Here is an 18,166-nt window from a genome sequence, read left to right as displayed (position 1 = left end):
GACCCAGAGCATGAAGGTCATACACTTGTCTTCCCTGGCCTGGTTATGTACCACTAGATCTTATGAGGAGGGGAGTCCAGGTAGAAATTTGAGGCCAGATCTGTAGTTTAGTAATACAGAATGTGGTTTGCCTTTAGTATCCTATTGCATTTTTCTCCCAGAGAGTTATTGGGCTGTGGGTTTGTTAGTCAATCATGGATTTGGGATCCTGCCAAGTCCCTTTCCCTTAGAACGAAGAATGTCTGGCACTGCTCAGCAAACTGAAGTTGGTGTATTTGCAGGAGGCTGAGTCATTCAGGAGCCTCAAGCTGGAGCCACTGCAAAATTCATGGATATATTTTTGTTCAAGAGAATAAAGTTATGAAGAGAAGCTTGTTTCCAGGTAGGGTCAAGGTAGCTTCATTTAGGTATCTCAAACTGAGAAGCAACTGTAGACCTGGAGGACCATGCAATCTCACCTCTCAGCTGGTTAACAGATGGAGAGGGATCCCTCTGGAGCCAGGCAGGCTTGCCCTGGAATCCTGAGAAGGGACTTTGGCTTGATTTTTTGGATATTGGTGAATGGAACAATGGCTGATCTTCCTTTATCCCTCCTTCTCCAGGAGATGTCAAGGCATGGCATCCCTGAGAGAGCTTTCCATCATACATGCTCCCAGGCTGAGGGATTGCCCTAGACCAGAGGGCAATCAATTCAGAATGAAGATATAAGGAATGCAGCAGCTAAAGAGAAAGTTTAAAAAGGTGTTTTTAAAATATGTATTAAGAATGCTAAAGAGAATAAGAAGGGCTTCGGGAAGACTTGAGGGCTAGTGTTGGCAGTACATAGTTTCTAAGGTTAGAAAAATAGTGCTTCTGGGTGTATTCTTCTGCAGAGGAGAAGACCTGTATAGTTGTAGAAATTCTAGCTCTGTAGTTAATCTGTTTATGAGAAACTTCCTCCACCCCATGAGTTTTTAAATTCACTAGTAATAGTCTTGATAAATAGTATAAACAGAAACTAAACTGCCTTTTCCCTTCCCCCCTCCTTCTCTATTTCCTTCCTCTTGCTAGACTCAGGCATTGTCTCCGCTCTGTACATAGGTGTGGATGTAGATGGCATATACTTTGTCTTTTGGGAAAAGCCATCTTGCTTGGAAGACTACTATTCAGATTGATCATCTCTTATTTGAATTTCAAAATTTGTAATGGTCCAAAATCTAAAACTTTTTAAGAGCTGATTTGACAGCATCACAAGTGAGAAATCTCACTTTTCTTTCCAAAGGATCAATGTGCCCTACACCAAAAATTATTTAAACATTATATAAAAGTATCTTCTGGGTATGCATATAAGTTGTATATGACACATAAATCCATTTCATATTAAGACAGGTTCCGTCCTCAAGATATCTCATTATATATATGCAAATATTCTGGAATCAAAAAAAAAATCTGAAACACTTCAGGTTCCACATGTTTCAGATAAGGAATACTCAACCCATAAAAGACTTTTTCTTTTTGACCTCCTTAGGGTAGTGGCTACTGCAGCAGTCCTATTTGGCACTGAGATATAGTGCCTTTGATGTCTTGTCAATCCTCTGCTGTGCTCAGACTGCTCCTGATACTGAATGAGAAGATGTGTAGTGTCTACATTGGCTTATTTATCTTTCGACACTTGAAAGGAACTGGGTGAATTCTAGTAGACACTGACTTGAATGTCAGCTATGAGCCAGAGACCCCAAATCACAGCAGGTCTTAGAAAAAGACCCCTTTGCCAAGGCTGAGCAAAAAGAAAAAATTAGAAAGAGGTAGTTTCGTGCATGAGTAACTTTCATTTTCTAAATTAATTAGAGGGACTCAATGAGTGAATTAATGAATCTGACTAAACATTTATCAGATGATGAAAAATTTAATCCACTTCTATTGATTTTCTATCTTATGACCAGTGTTAAAATGAAGTATTTATTGTTTAAATCTCATCTCCTGGGACCAGCCAGTGGCATTATGGTAAGGCAGCTGGATCTCACATGGTTGACTGTGTGGTTTGAGTCCCAGACCAGGTGGCCTGAAAAAACAGGCTGTTCAGGGACCAGCAGTTAGCGTAATGGCTATGTCGCTGGACATCCACGTAGTTGACCGTGGTTCACGTCCCAGACCAGGTGGCTTAAAACTCACGCCGGGCATGTGTGCGTGCGTGCCCAAGATCCCAAGAGGAGAATGGAGGAGAAGGGATTGCAGCATGGCCATCCCCCCTGGGCGGTGTTTTCTCGCTTTCTGTCTCTCTGTCTCTGTCTGTCTGGCGAGCACACGCGCCCTATAGCGAAAACCTCTCTCCAAAACAAAACAAAACAAAAGAAAACAAAACCAGACTGGACACATGTGCATGTGTTCCCAAAATTCAGAAAGGAGAAATGGAGAAGGGATTTTGTCAGGTAATGAACTTAAGTGTCCAAAAACTGATGATGGAGTTGAAAAACTATGACACATATGTACTATAGAATATTTACTAATACATAAGAAACAATAAAACCCTATTGGTTGATTCAAAGTGGGTGAATAAAGAATATAGTTAAGCAAGTGAGCCAGACTTTGAAAGATACACACTGTATATCCCCACTTACATGAACTACATGTCTGTACTTTATGGCAGATTGGAAAGATGTGAAGATTTGAAAGATTTGAAGATATGATAGTAGAAAGGCTAAGTAGATAACATAGATTGCAAGTGGTGGGAACGGATGGTAGAGAGTGAGTGGTGGTGGTGAGGGTATGTCGTGCAAAGGAAAGAAACATTTAAAAGACAAAACCCAAAAAAAATATAGTTCTCTGTAGAAAAAAATACATTGTATACATCACGATGGAGACTTTATGTAAAATGTAAAATTAATCTAAAAATAGCTGTGAAATAATTATTGCTTAAGTGATAGCATTTAAAAAATGACAAGAGTATGGAAAGTTAAATGGTCTAACAAATTGCAGCTATTTTCTATATTCTGTCATCTTTTTAAATAATTATTTATTTAAATTAATTATTATTTTAAAATTTGCTGTAGGACACATGTGCTCACCAGACAGAGAAAGGCAGAGAGAGAGGAAGCAAGTCACCGGGTCCAGTACTCAAACCATGATGAGCCATGTGAGAGTCCAATGCCCAACCACCATGCCATCCACTGGTCCCTCTGTCATTTATCTTTTAATTTAAAAAATTTTATTGTAAATTACAATTTATATTTATTCATTACACATCTTTGTAAGGTATACAATGGTTTTTAAAAGCATATATATGGTGTGTAATAAACAAATCAAGGATAAGAACACATTCACCTTCAATATTTAAAATTATATTTTGTTGTGAACATTCAAAATTCACTCCATTGTTTATTCTCAAAGTATGTAACAAATTATATATTGCTTTCTTTACTGCAAAATATGGTTGTAAAGAAAAGCAAATTGATAAAAAAAATCAGACTACAAAAAGTCTCATAAATTAATGAGGATGGATTTTTGAAAACAAAGATAATCTTTTTAAAACATATTTTTAATTTCAATTTCTTTTGTACATTCAATCACATATGTCACTTAGCTTGCAAAGTAAATATTCTAAAATGTATATATTTCTCACCAATTCAGTTGGGAATACTATACACATCATCCTCAACAGACAATAACCCATCTCTCTGTCCCACAAATGTCCCACCCCTCCATTTCTCTCCCCAAAGTCCCTCCTTAGTCTTTCCTCCTTCACCCACCCTCTTCCCACACTGTATCTGGTATTCATAACCATTTTCTCTGTTTCTATATCCTCTAGTCATTCAGTTTCAACTGTAAAGTGCAGACAATCACTGTATATTAAGTGGAGACATACAATGTCTCTCCTTCATAACCTGACTTGCTTCACTCAGCAGTAAATCTTCCATATTCATCCACTTTCTGTCAAAAGCCAAGGTCTTGTCGTTTTTTTATGACTGAGTAGGATTCCATAGAGTATATTTGCCACACTTTTTCAATCCATTCATCTGTTTGTGGGCATTTTGATTGGTTCAGTGTCTTAGCAATTGTGAATAATGCTACAATAAACATCGATGTGAAAGCACTTTTCCAACTAAGGATTCTTTTATCCTTTGGGTAGATATCAAGGAGTGGGATTGCTGGATCATATGATAGTCGTATTTGTAGACCTTTGAGGAATATTCATATCGTTCTCTATAGTGACTGGACAAATATACATTCCCACCAGCAGTGTAGGAGAGTTCCCCTTTCACCAAAGCACAGTCAATAATCCCAAAAATAGACGAGTGGGATTACATCCAATTAAGAAGTTTCTGCACTGCAAGGACACAACAATCAGTGAGAATTGACAGCCCTCAGAATGGAAAAAATATTTTTGTAAACTATGCATCAGATAAGGGACTGATGACCAGAATACACAGGTAGCTCAAGCACCTGTCCCAAGAAAAGATGATTAATCCTATTAAAAGATGAGAAAAAGAGTTGGAAAAACCACTCTCTAAGGAAGATATACAAATAGCCAAAAGCCATATGAAAAAATGCTCAACATCCCTCATTATAAGGGAGATGCAGATCAAAACCCCAATGAGATACCACCTAACCCCGGTCAGAAAACAAAGATAATCTTAACAAAGCCAATGAAAGAAGAATTTTTAATTTCTATGTAGAGGACTAAGGGAGATAAGAGTTTATAATCTGAAAATATCTGTGGTATCAATCATTTGTCCAGTTAGAGATAGGTAAAATTATACATAATTATAGTTCATTAGGAAGATATAGGAAAAGAAAATTATTATTCATTCACTGTGCATTTTTTAAGACCATGGTACTGTACTATGAATAAAGAAATAAGTCCTTGCAAAAGCAAAACAAAACTAAATTGTAAAGAGATATTTGAAAGCAAAGGCAAGGTAAAACCAGTGACTTGGTGATTTGTAGGCTTTACAAACTTCTTTATAAAATTCAGTACAAAAACTCATCTACTTGAAACATTTTAGACTTTCCTCTATTATGTAGTTTTATACAATGACTAATGGTTATAATAAATATATAACTTGATTGTGGAGACAACTGCCTATCAGATAATTGGTGAATTTGTACTTACACCTGCTTGTGTATAAAATAGTTGATCTTTATTTTTATCTTTTTATATAGGAAATTTAATACCAACTTTCAATGTTATTATTGATAGGTGTGTATTTATCCTTTTTGTTTGTTTGTTTTGTGTTCTCTTACTTCTATTTATTCTTTTAGTTTTCCTGGTGTAGCGTTCCCTAATATTTCTAATATTTCCTAATAAGTTGGTTTAATTTTAGTGAATTCTTTCGGCATTTGTTTATCTGGGAATGATTTTATTGGTATTGTTTCTTCCCATTTGAAGGATAATCTTGCCAGGTATAGTACTCTTTACTGAAATTGTTTTTCATTCAGAGTTTTAAATATGTCTTTCCAGTCACTCCTTGCCTGTATTGTTTTAGTTGAGAGGACCAAGGTTAGTCTAATGGGGTAATCTTCGTAAGTAACTTGGTGTATTTGTCTTGCCATTTTTAGAGTACTGTCTTTGAATTTTTTCCATTTTGACCATGATATGCCTTGTAGAGGATCTTGTTTTATATCTATTTGGTGTCCTTTGTTATGTCCTGGATTTAGATGTCTGTATACCTCTCTAAATTTGGAAAGTTTTCATTTAATACCTCATGGAAGACATCTTCTATTCCTTTACCTGTCTCTTCACCTTCTGGAATACTTATTGTGTGGATATTCAGCCATTTAATGATGTGTAGGATTCCTCATATGTTGTCCTGATATTTAATGGTTATTCCTTTCAGTTGCTTGGACTAAATCGGAGGTTCTGTCTTCTAGGTTAGAGATTCTTTCTTTTGCGTGTTCTAATCTGCTGTTGATACTTTTGAGGGATATTTTGATTTCCTGCATCATATTCATTATCTCCAGGTGTTCTGTGTGATTCTTTTTCAGTGTATCTATCTCTTTCTCTTTACAGAATTTCCCCTTTGTGTCATGGAAGGATTTTCTCTTAACCTGGATTTGTTTGTCTGTTTTTCCTTGTATCTCACTGTATTCTTTTGTGTCTGATCCATTGTTGGTGAGATGGTACTCCCTGATTTTCTATTTCTTGGGGCTCTGCTTTGATTTTTAGTCATCCCATGATATAGTCACTGGAGTATATTCCTTTAGTGTATCCACATGTACCTTCCTATTGTGTGTGGTAGTTCTGTGCTGGTTTCACTCCTCTTCCATGGGTAGGAATGTGGAATTCAGAATAGGAGTCTGGGGTTCAGGTTTTTACAGGGGAGTTTCTCTCCTCTTACTGTTAGGAGATTATAGGAAGAGAATTCTTCCAGACTCTCCTGTCTTCAAGGGTTTGCTTATTGTATAAACAGACCTTTCTTCTCCTAATGTGGCTGGAGGTCAAGCTGGACAGATTGGATGTAGGGTGGTAGAACACTTTATGTGATACAGAGGCCCATGATAATGAGCTCAGGCCAAGCAGCCTGGACTCCGTATGGTCCCTTCTATCTCTGAGAGTGTAGAAACCAAGTGGTAGTCATTGAAGGCCAGAGCAGTCCCTCCTCCCCTACAGCAGGATGGGCGGCGTTCCTCCTCATGAGCTAAGGCCAAGCAGCCTGGATCTCCTTATTGCTCCTCCTCTCTCTGGGACTGCAGAAACCAGATGGGGGTTTTTGAAGACTGGAGCAAGTCCTCTTCCTCCACAGCAGACTGTATGGGGGTGGGGGGGAGTCCTTGCTGATGAGCTGAGGTCATGTGACCTGGGCCTCCTTGTTGCTTCTTCTGTTTCTCTAGCTTTAATTTTTTTGGTATCTCTCAAAAGGAAAAAAAAAAAAAAAAGAACCTTTCATTTTAATTAATCTTTTTTTTCTTTTGCTTCCAGTGTTATAAGAAATTCTTAACAACCCAAAAGTCAAAAACATACCATCTTATATTTATTTCTAGAAACTATATATCCTTTGTCTTTACTTTACATTTAGGCCTTAGTTGAAGTAATTCTTATAATTCTCACTAAATAAATGTTTTTAATTAAAGTGTGATGTAAACATCGAAGTTCCCTTCTATTTACGTAATCAATTGTTCTAACACTAGTTTTTAGGAAAAAAATCTTTCTTCATTAAAGTGCTCTGGTGATTTTGTAGAAATAAATTAGTGAGATGATTTATGAGTTCTTTTCTGTTTCATTGAGATATTCGCCTATTTTTCCACCAATAACGCATTCTCCTGATTACTACAGCTTTATGGTAAATTTTGAAATAAAGCAGGGTAGGGCCTTGAACTTTTTTTTTTTTTTTTGAAGATTATTTTGTGTACGCTAGTCTCTGCTTCTTTACCTATAAATTTGATAGCCCGTTTGTGAGTTTCCAAGTACCTGATGTTATTTTGATTGAGATCTCATTGAAACTGTAAATTAGTTTAGGGAGGGCTTGACATCTCCATCACACTGACTCAATCAATAAACATGCTATATCTTTCCATTTACTTATGTCTTCTTAATCTGTCACAGAAATATTTAAACATTTTCAATGTAGAGGCTGTACACATATCTGATTGATTTCTGGTAACTGTTTTATATTTCCTGATGCTGTTGCAAATGGCTTTATTTGGATTTTATTCACCAACTATTTGCTCCTAATATGTAGAAATGCAGTTGAGTTTTATAGCTCACGACATCAACAAATTCTCTTATTAAGTCTAATAGGCTTCTTTTTCAATTTTTGAATAGAGTTCTTTGAATTCTATATACATACTCATGTTATCTATGCATAAAGACGGTTTTACTTTATGTCATTTATGAGATGCTGTTTGCAGAAATTTGTATTTATGAAAAAAACTATGTATGGATTTCCAAAAATTGGCACCAAAACAAACATGAATTTTAATTTTATTTTCCCATGCAGCCCTTGTATTTTCTTTTCTTATCTATTTGGTCATTGGGAAAATCATGATGTATTTTTCAATGTTTTTATATGCAAAAATGCATCATGACTTTCCCAATGACTCAATAATTACGCAAGCTAGAAATTCCATTTTGGGGTGAAAGGAAGTGTAAGAAGAATATCGGACCAGCCTGTGGCCTGATCACTAAGACAGCAGCTTCCCACATGGTTAAATGTGCAGGTTGGGCTACTGGACCCCACCAGCAGCTTGAAAAACATGCCAGGTGCATGCGGGTGAATGCTCGAAATCCCAAAGGTGGAGTGCTTTCTTCTTGTCTTTCTCTGTCTGGTGAGTGCACCTGTCCTATGGCATAAAGTAAAATAAAATAAAAAGGTGGGATGAGATATCTTTGCCTGGGTCCTGATTGCAGAGAGTATGTTGGTTAATTTTACAGGCCAGCTTGAGTGGGTCGCAGAGTACCTAGATATCTGGCCAAACATTATTTCGAATGTATCCGCGGGGATACTTCTGGATGGGATTAAGATTTGAGTGAGTAGACAAGGCAGAGCAGAGTGCTCTCCCTAGTGTGGTGGGCCTCACACAATCAGTAAACCCAAAGTGGACCAAAAAGGCTGACTGTCCAGAGATTAATAGGAAACTCTTCCTCCCTGATTGCCTTTGAGCTGGTACACAGGGTTTTCTTTCCTTTGGAATGAGACTGAAAGTCCACTATCAGTATGTGAATGTGCTGTCTGGCAGGCAGTGTGATAGGTTTGTTTACACCAGCATCGCCACAAACACGTGAGTTAGGCACTGTGCACTGACATTACAATGCCTACACTGTCACTAGATGGTAGGACCTTTTCAGCTTCATAATGGTCCCCTGAGCCTACCATTGTGCGTATGATTTTGTGTTGACTGAAACGTTATGTGGTACACGACTGTATTTGTGCACTGGCTAAGCCCACGTCGGAGTGCAGACACTTTCCCAGGCAAAAGTCGGTGTCTCGGGTGTCCTCTGCAGGTCCTAACACGGCTGACTGCACAGCTTTGGCAGTATGTGATGCCTGTTTACTAAGTCCAGTTATAATTTGTCAAATTATAACTGGGCAGGGACCTCATTCCTCTATATATCCCACTTCAAAGTGAAGAACTATCAGTTGATGACTTGAACACATTTTTCATGCTTAAAAACTGGAATATTCACGCTGAACTAATACACAGAACAGTCTGTCATCCATGTAGTTGGTGCTATTCTAGTTTCTTTGCTTTTACCTGTAAGTTTGATGGCCAGCTGAGATTTCATCTCTGACTTCTCTATATTTTAATAGACTCACCTCTTTCTATTTTAAAGGCTGAAACATTCCAAATTAAAACAAAGAATCTGGGTCAACTAGAGAGAACTGAATTTGGGCATAACAGAAAAGGACTTGGTAGGCTCTCCTTATGCAAAATTTAACTGAATTGGAGTTATCCCAGATATCTATCAGTGCCTTTTATACTCAAAGCAACTGCCACTGACTATGTTGCTAAATATGTGCATGAAGAAGGCTGAAAAGACCAATGTGACCAGCTGTCCTTTCTGCAGTGCATTTGAATGAAGGCTGTTCTTTCCTTAACAGCTGTAGATGCTGTTTGCTGAGCTGGTTGCTATTTTTGATTCTGCCTTCTTCAAAAAGAAGAAAAAGAATAGAAAGAAAGGCAGAGTCACACCGTTTCTGACAGCCCATGGTGAGCTGCTCTCTGCCCACCTTCCCCAGGCTGGGGACTGTAGGTCAGCAAATATTCCTGGTTTCTGTTCCCCATGTTCAGTTCACTCTATAGCAATTAAGACTAATGGAATCCACAGCTGTGCATTAGCTTCACATCTGGATCAACAGAGAAGTTGCAAGCACTGCTTCAGTGGAGCTGGCTCACTGGTTGTTTTCCAATGCTTCCTTTTTTTTTTTTGGTTTGTTCCCAGCTAGTGGCTTATTAATAGATATCGACTCCTGGGTGCCACTGGTTAAACTGCCCAGAGAGATTCATGTGAAGTCTGAGATGAATCGAAGTCTTCCGGCTACATGGCTGCAGGTCCCAGCATTCTATCAGCAGTTAGACCTTCTACACTTGACACCTTGCTTGGCCAGCAGCGCCTTCACAGGCACGGCCACCATCCCGATTGATCTCCGTGCATCACGATCTGCTTATTGTACAATTTGCCCTCAGAGAGCGGAGTGCAACTACTGCTTCCGATCTTTACTGGTGCAGGGAATCTTTGGCTTTAAGCAGATGGGCTTGCCCCCCACTTCACTGTGCTGCCTGACCAATATAATGCAACTGCTTGCAGAATCCTCCCAGCTCTGTACACTTATATCCCTGGTCCACAGTAAGTGGCATGAAAGAACATTCGCTCTCACCCAGCAGGGCCCTCCTGTGTCACTAGGGTGCTTTTACGTCAGATCTTGCTGCGCTTTAGCTGTGCAGCTCAGAGGTTCCAGCTGTGACCTGCTCGGGCAGCTTCGATGATTTCCTCATCTGTCAAGGACTTCCTATGAGAAAACAAGGGCTCTCAAGTATCTTCCTGCAAACAGCACTTAGGGGAAAACATTCTAAAATACGTGCATAAAACTTATAAAGTACATGGTAACTAAGTAAACACACAAGCTCTTCCCAAGTAACTACTAATCCCTCTTTTCCCAATGAGAAGCGTAGTGGTGCAGGGGTACACACGTGGCCGTGGAGCTGGGTCATGTGAGCTCACCCTGGGCCCTGTCCCAGAGCCCTGTCCCTGGGCCCATGATCTTCAGAAACTACTTATTTTCTATTTCTTTAGTTTAGTTATCTTTATGAGGGGACTTGAAAAAGTTTGTGGAAAATGGAGTTAAAGTACAAGTTTATTTTGTTGCAAAATTTGAAATCCATGCACAGTGTTTTATAATGAACATTTTCCGTAAACTTTTGAAGTCCCCCCATATAATGAGAATAATAATATTACCTACCTCATTCAGTTGATATGAAAAGTAAATGAGTTGGGAACCAGCAGTTAGCGTAATGGCTATGTCGCTGGACTCCCACGTAGTCGACCTCGGTTCGCATCCCAGACCCAGTGGCTTGAAACTCACGCCGGGCGCGTGTGCGTGCGTGCCCAAAATCCCAAGAGGAGAATGGAGGAGAAGGGGTTGTGGCGTGGCCATCCCCCCCTGGGGGGTGATTTCTCGCTTTCTGTCTCTCTGTCTCTCTGTCTGGCGAGCGCACGCGCCCTATAGTGAAAAACCTCTCAAAAAAAAAAAAAAAAAAGAAAAGTAAATGAGTTAATGTACATGCAAATTATATAACTAAATATAAACTAATTATGTTATGGAAAATTCTCATTCATGTATACAATTTTGTGTGTAGCTTATAAAAATCTGCCAAATCTGGGACCAGCAGTTGGCATAATGGCTATGTCGCTGAACTCTCATGTAGCCAACCGTGGTTTGAGTCCCGGACCCGATGACTTAAACACATGTACGTGCGTGCCCAAGATCCCGAGAGGAGAATGGAGGAGAAGGGATTGCGGCATGGCCATCCCCCTGGGGGGTGATTTCTCGCTTTCTGTCTCTACTTCTCTGTCTTTCTGGTGAGAGCACGTGCCCTATAGCAAAAACCTCTTAAAAAAAAAAAAAAAAAAAAACAACTGACAAATCTGTAGGTTTCAAATGTTTTAACTGACCAGGCTCTCCTAGCACTGGGAAATGAACAGATGAGTTGCTTTGGCTTGTTAAGATTCACCTTCCCCTTCTTACTCGTGATCATGATGCAAAATTCTCTCAAGTCTTTATCCTTCCTCAGCGGCTTAAAGGTCAAGGGGAAAAACATACTGAAGACATTTACACATCACCTTCTACCCAGGTTTGAGAAATCAGAGCCGGACCATCTATCTTTGAAAACCAACCTCGGTGTGTGTGATAGTCATAGAATATTAGCATGCAGAACGTCATCCATTTTCCCTGGATTTCAGTGAGCCTTTATCAATGCTCTTAGCTATGCTAGAGTCTACTGTTTTCTTCACGCGTTTGCTCTAAGTCAAATCAATGTATTAGTAAGCATTTCTCTTTGGAATGGTGGTAGAAAAATGTATTTCTTATATTTGATGAATACAAACCAACTAGATTGTCGCAGTCACTTAGGCCAACAAAACAACCACTCATGTTTATTAAATAACAGGGCTATGTCACCGTGTTAATGAAGAATGAACTAATTCTGGGCAAATGAGAGCACAGCCCTCTTCTTTGAGATTAGGGTTAATACTTCTATTAAGGTCTTAGCAATGACTTACAACAATCTTATGATTTTATCAATGTCGCAACTAAAGCCTAAAACAGTGAAGATCACAAAGCTAATTATCTTTTGACCAAATTCATTGAGCTCTCCACTGCACTGCCTACATCAGCAAAATGGCCTTGAAATAGAAAATCCAACTAGTGTGAAGCATTGACAGTGGAAATCTTGAATCCTTGTTATGCATTCACTGACATTTCCGATAGCTTAATTGAGCAGACACAGTGCAAAGACTGAAAGTGGTGAGATCATTTCTTTTGGTCTGATCTCTTCACAAATAACTGTGAACCGGTCCAGTGGTTAAGGGAGCTGGATTTCACATGACCGACCATGTGGTGGATTCTGGCCTGTACTGTTTGAAACCACACCAGACATGTTTATGTATGTGCCCCAGATCCCAACAGGGTGGGGAAATGGAAGAGAAGGGATTGCAGGATTGCAGCGTCACCATGCTCCACTGGGGGTACTATCTCCTTCTCCCTCTTCCTCTGTCTCTGCTTCTCTCTGGCAAGCGCATATGACCGCTGGCAAGTTGAAAGAAAAAAGAGAAAGAAAGAAAGAAAGAAAGAAAGAAAGAAAGAAAGAAAGAAAGAAAGAAAGACCAACCAATCTCTGTTTTTCTTAGAAAACACAACAAAGTCTCTCACAACGGTCATCTTACCTGGCCAGCACATCACGACTGACATCATCAGACCCTGCACACATTCTTGGGAGCATTTCACAGTGGGAAAAGAGCAAAGTTAGAATGTAGAAATTGTCCTTGCATTGCCTCATGCAGTCCATTTGATCTGATTCACTAAGCTGCTGCTTGGACTGCAGTTGAAATGAGATCAAGACTCACCTTCAGAGTTTAGAAGCTTGTCCTCCTAACTCCCACCACTGAATAACTTTCTCCAGTGGTCTGAATGCTTCATTATGGCTTTGGTGTGGGGTGTGGGGATGAAAATAAACACCTCTCAGACTGTTTCTCAACAAACCTCAGGTTAGTGGTAAGAATAAAAGCACAGAGAATCTTTATCTCTGTCCGAATGCGCAGCACATTAAAATATTTGGTCACTGGAGTATTGTTCCCTACAGTTTGTGGCTGTTTCTTTTTTCAGGGGGGAGCAAGAGAGGGATTGTTTTTAAAAATAGAAATTATAGAAATGTACAGGGAACAAACAGTTTCTTCTTTACAATAGCTATGCACACAAATTTGTGTTTTGTCTTACAGGAGAATTATTTTGCAATGTACATGGTCTTAATATTTTGTATACTTTATATCTCTGTACTTTTTCATTTTCTTCACCCTATGCAGTCAACTGAATTGAGATACCTTCTAATGAAATTAGTTCAACCCCAAAAATTAAATGTGTTAGGTTGAGTCCAAGGGAAGCCCAGAATGGATTTTTATTCAGGTGAAGCTGGATCAACAAACTTAAACAATCAGGTCAGCTTCCCCCTTTCTCTGTCTCTCTCTCTCTCTCTCTCCTCTTTCATGTCATCTCTTCTGCGTGTTGGCCTGATTCTTCCTGTGACACGCTTACTCTATTTTGGTAGTAGTATAGGAGGCAAATGGAACCTTAGATTCAAAAGACCCCAATCGAGTGCAATTTGTATAAAGAGACTTCCTCTCTTTTTTATCTGAATGACGGTCTAGCGGGTGGTCTTCTCAAGTCAGTCCCACACCATAAGTTAAATGTCTGCTGCCAGTGGGGCGGGTTACGGTTCAGGCGCAGCTGAGTCACAGCCCACCCTGCAGGTAGAAGTACGGGGTGGGCACCCCATCTGACAGCTCTGTCAGGACCTCAGCAACAGGGAAGGGGTTTGGTCAACAGAAACAGGTGCTAGAATCAGAAGACTGAGGATGAGGAAGACCAAAATGGCAGTGCTGCCTCAACACACTTGGCCTTCGCTTTCTCTACAGGGTTAGACTGAAGACATGACACCAGAGTCTGACCCGCACGGATCACGGCTACTGCGGACTAACCTGCCATCTGAGGGAACACCGTCACTTCAGTACGGGGATGTCCTTTGATCATTGTCCCTTAGGGGGGCTTCCCAGGCTTCTCTCCACCGTGAGTGAGAGTGGGTACAGCTTTCCTGCAAAGACACAGAAAGTAGGTGCTGACGGGAGGTGATGAAGGGCTGCTGGGAAAACAGCTGTATGGTTCATAGAACACAGGCTTTGGTGTCAGGAAATTACAATCAAGTCCCAGCTTGACAACTGAAGAACTCCGTGGCCCTACCTTTCTGAACATCAGTTTCCCCCACGTTGCGTCATTGTGTGGATGGATTGAAATAACATAGAAAGCGTGTAGCACAACACGCGGTCATAGTAAGCTGTTCATAGTCGTCAGTAGTCTCCGTTATCATCAAAGACATGATTATCATTTCTCTCCCTCTGCTTCTCGAGCTGGGGACGAAGACAGCAATTTGGGGTGGTGGAACCTGCCTAAGCTAAGAGCCAGAAAGCGCTATATACAGCAACGCGATTTGGGTGCAATCACCTCTCACTTAGTCTTCGCGGCCCCCACTGGGATGGTTTCAGTGGAGAAGATGGCTCCCAGTGTGGTCAGTGTGAGCAGGTGGCATAACTGGTAAGTCAGAGAGACGGGGCTCAGACGCAGGTTTCCCGACTCCCCGATCAGGCACATTCATACCTTACTATACATGCCTGCTCAGCGCGTCTGCACGTGGTCTTCCTAGCCAGATGGCCCAATGTGTAAGAAAAGCCGCCTTAGAAGGCCCTGAGAAGTCTCACTAGGTCACCAATGTTGGGAAACTTTCCAGAGTTTGTCCCAAGAGGTGAAAATAGCTGTCAGGCTGTGGCTTGGGTGAGAGCAAAGAGGAAGAGGAAACTTAAGAAGAAAGGGAAGCTAAGCAAGAGAAGGAGGAAGGTTTGGTGAGCAAAACTGAAGTGTACCTGATTAGGACTCATAGGAAGCCCAAATTATTCTCTGAAATCTTACCACACTTCTTGTTTTTAATTTGCTAGAGGGTGTGTGAGCTCACTGGAGAGAGACAGAGAGAGAGGGAAAGTGAGAAAACACCCCTCAGAGGGAATGATCATGCCACCATCTCTCCTCCTCTATTTCTCTCTCCTTTCAGAATCTTGGGCATGTGTGCACACACACTCTGTGCTCTGTGTTTCTCAAGCCCCAGATCCAGAGTTGCCCATGTGGGATTCAGTGCTTTAACCACCATGCCATGATTGACCTCATTATTACACTTTTTTTTTTTGAGAGGTTTTTGCTATATTGCACACACACTTGCCAGAAAGACAGAGAGAGACAGAGAGAGACAGAAAACTAGATATCACCCTCCAGGTGGATTGGCCATGCTGCAATCTCTTCTCCTCCATTCTTCTCTTGGGATTTTGGGTATGCATGCATGCACACTCACCATGCGTGAGTTTAAGCCACCAGGTCCAGGACTCGAACTGCGGTCAACTACATGGCAGTCCAGCGACATAGCCATTACGCCAACTGCTGGTTCCCATTATTACATTTTTTGATAAAATTATTTATCTTTGCTCAAAAGCAAGTAAATAAATTATTTAGAAAGCCTAAGAAATGAAAAAAAAATCATAATCCTCACTTTAAAGAATACATTGAATTAAGTTTTCTCTGTAAATGTTTTAGATTTTAACTTTTGGAATGTGATATCCTTAGAGAGTTCTATAAAGGCAAACATATTTTATTTATTTAGGTTATTTCCCTGCCCATATGAAATCTCCAAAATTTAACTTACACATCCTACTACAGTACTCAAGATATTACTCTATAAAATACTGTGTATCCAAGATTGAGAAATGTATTTAATTTTTAATTAGTACCCCAATCCCAGTTTTTAGCTTCCCTCTGTTTTCTTCGATATTCCAACCTTCTTTTAGGAAAGTCTTGCTGTTCTCTGGAGGAGAGTGCCAAACACATACAGATGAGACATACCAAACACTTGAGATTTGAAAGATGTCGAAAGATGTATCCATGAGATGACATCATAAAGCTGTCATCTGTACTATTCATGTTATGTAAGAGGGTACACGTGTATGCATGGAGGTGGGTGGCGTAGGGAGAAAGAGAACCCCCCAGTGAAGTCTGGTTACCTACAGTCTTTTTTCTCCCAGTTCTCCATTCTGTCAGGATCCTGGGTGCCCATGCATGGTGTGTTTATCAAGCCAGCACGGACCAGTGGGGACCAGTGGGGGCCAGGACTCAAACCCTGGCCAGCCATATAGAATTCAGTTTCCTCTGTGCAGAACCTAACTACCATGCTACAGAGTCGGCTCTGGGCTCTTAATTTTTATTTAATTCCAATCTTGGTGATCAGTTGTTCTTATTCCTACATAAGCTATGCAGAATATATTGGGTGATCGGAAAAGTCATGATATATTTTTCTGTTTTTCTGTGCAAAAATGCGTCATGACTTTTCTGATGACCCAAGGCATGTATGAACAAGGGAAATGTATAGATTTCAATCCGTTCTTCTTTCAAGCAAGATTGTGCCAAGAAGAAAAGGTAGGCTGATGATGCAATCTCTGCAGAGGGGCACCTACATTCCAGCGTGAGAGAGGGGGCACTGGTATATAGAATTCCAAAGCAAATAGAAGCTGAAAAATGAGCTTCCAGTCTCTGATCCACCACAGAAAAAGCTTGGAAGTCATCTCTCCCATCCACCTAACAAAACAAAAGCTAAACAAACGAAAAAGCAACAACTGTTGCTAGCTCTACCAGAGAACTGAGATCACAGGGTGAACCACTGCTCCCCAAATTGGAGACAGATAGGTACAGACGGAAAGTCACAGCTTCATGGAGCAGAAGTCTGAGAGCAGAGACCTCCAGGGGGAACCAGTACTGAGTAGGACTTGAAAATCGCTAGAGGGATCAGTGGGGACAAGTCGGAGCTCAAAACCCTAGGGGAACCCAGTCACAGGGAGGCACACTGGTGAGCTTTATTTCCTTCCAAAAACCCTATTTCTCAATGCGAAGATTGGAAAGAAGCTCCATTTTGTCTACAACTGGGGTGCACATGGCGAAGGGAAAATTAAGGAGCATATTTTGAAAAACTTCAGTTGCTCTGCCATTCTTAACAAGATCTGCCTTCAGGAGAAACTATTGGGTCATCAGAAAAGTCATGACATTTTTTCAAATGTTATTCTGTGCAAAAATGTGTCATGACTTTTCCAGCAACCAGTACTTACCAGAGCCTAACCTGCCATGGTTTATCACATCTAACTGACCCAGGGAAAGGGAAATGCCCACCTCCAGCTCTCTCCAGCTTTCCTGTTTCACTCAAGAAAAAAAACAAAAAAACAAAATAAAACAAAACAAAATTGAGGAACTTGTGAAGATCACACCCCAGGGACAGTTTCTCAAAAAGATTGAAACCTAATCATTGGTCTATAGCAACTGAAAAGTGCTAGAAGAAATATACCCTTCAATAAACATTTCTTTGGTCTAGAGCGTCTAATATCCATTCAAACTGGCTCGAATAAAATAAGAAACTCTCTTGAAGGAAGTAGGACGTCTCATAATAACTGACAAAGAAAAATCCAACAAACTCTAAAGCCAGACAAAGGCTCTATCAGGCCTAACTAGGACTGTGTCCTCCATCTACCCTCTTCTGACTCTGTCCCTCCATGTCACCCCCCCCCCCCCTCCCTCCATCCCATCTGCGCTGGGCTCTTTGCTGTAATTCCAGCATGCTGGAAGCCCCCCACCTAAAGCATTGGTAGGGACTCCCTCTGCCAGGCCTGCTCCTCCTAGGATATCACCATGCCTTGCTGCTTCTCCATGCAGACTTTTGCTCAAATGTCCCCATCACAGGGGCTTCCACAGTGACCCAGCGGTATCCCTTGCTCCTGGCTATGGTCTTGGTTTTATCTGTTCTCATAGTGCTTATCAACATTTCCCCTTGTATCTGCCTTTCTGCTTGTTCATTTTCCTCTCCACAATACTCGCCTCTCCCTCTTAGTTCAGAGTCACTATCT

This window comes from Tupaia chinensis, unplaced genomic scaffold, assembly GCF_000334495.1.
Source record: "Tupaia chinensis unplaced genomic scaffold, TupChi_1.0 Scaffold000046_3, whole genome shotgun sequence".
NCBI lineage: Eukaryota > Metazoa > Chordata > Mammalia > Scandentia > Tupaiidae > Tupaia > Tupaia belangeri.
This window is presented reverse-complemented; position numbering follows the sequence as displayed.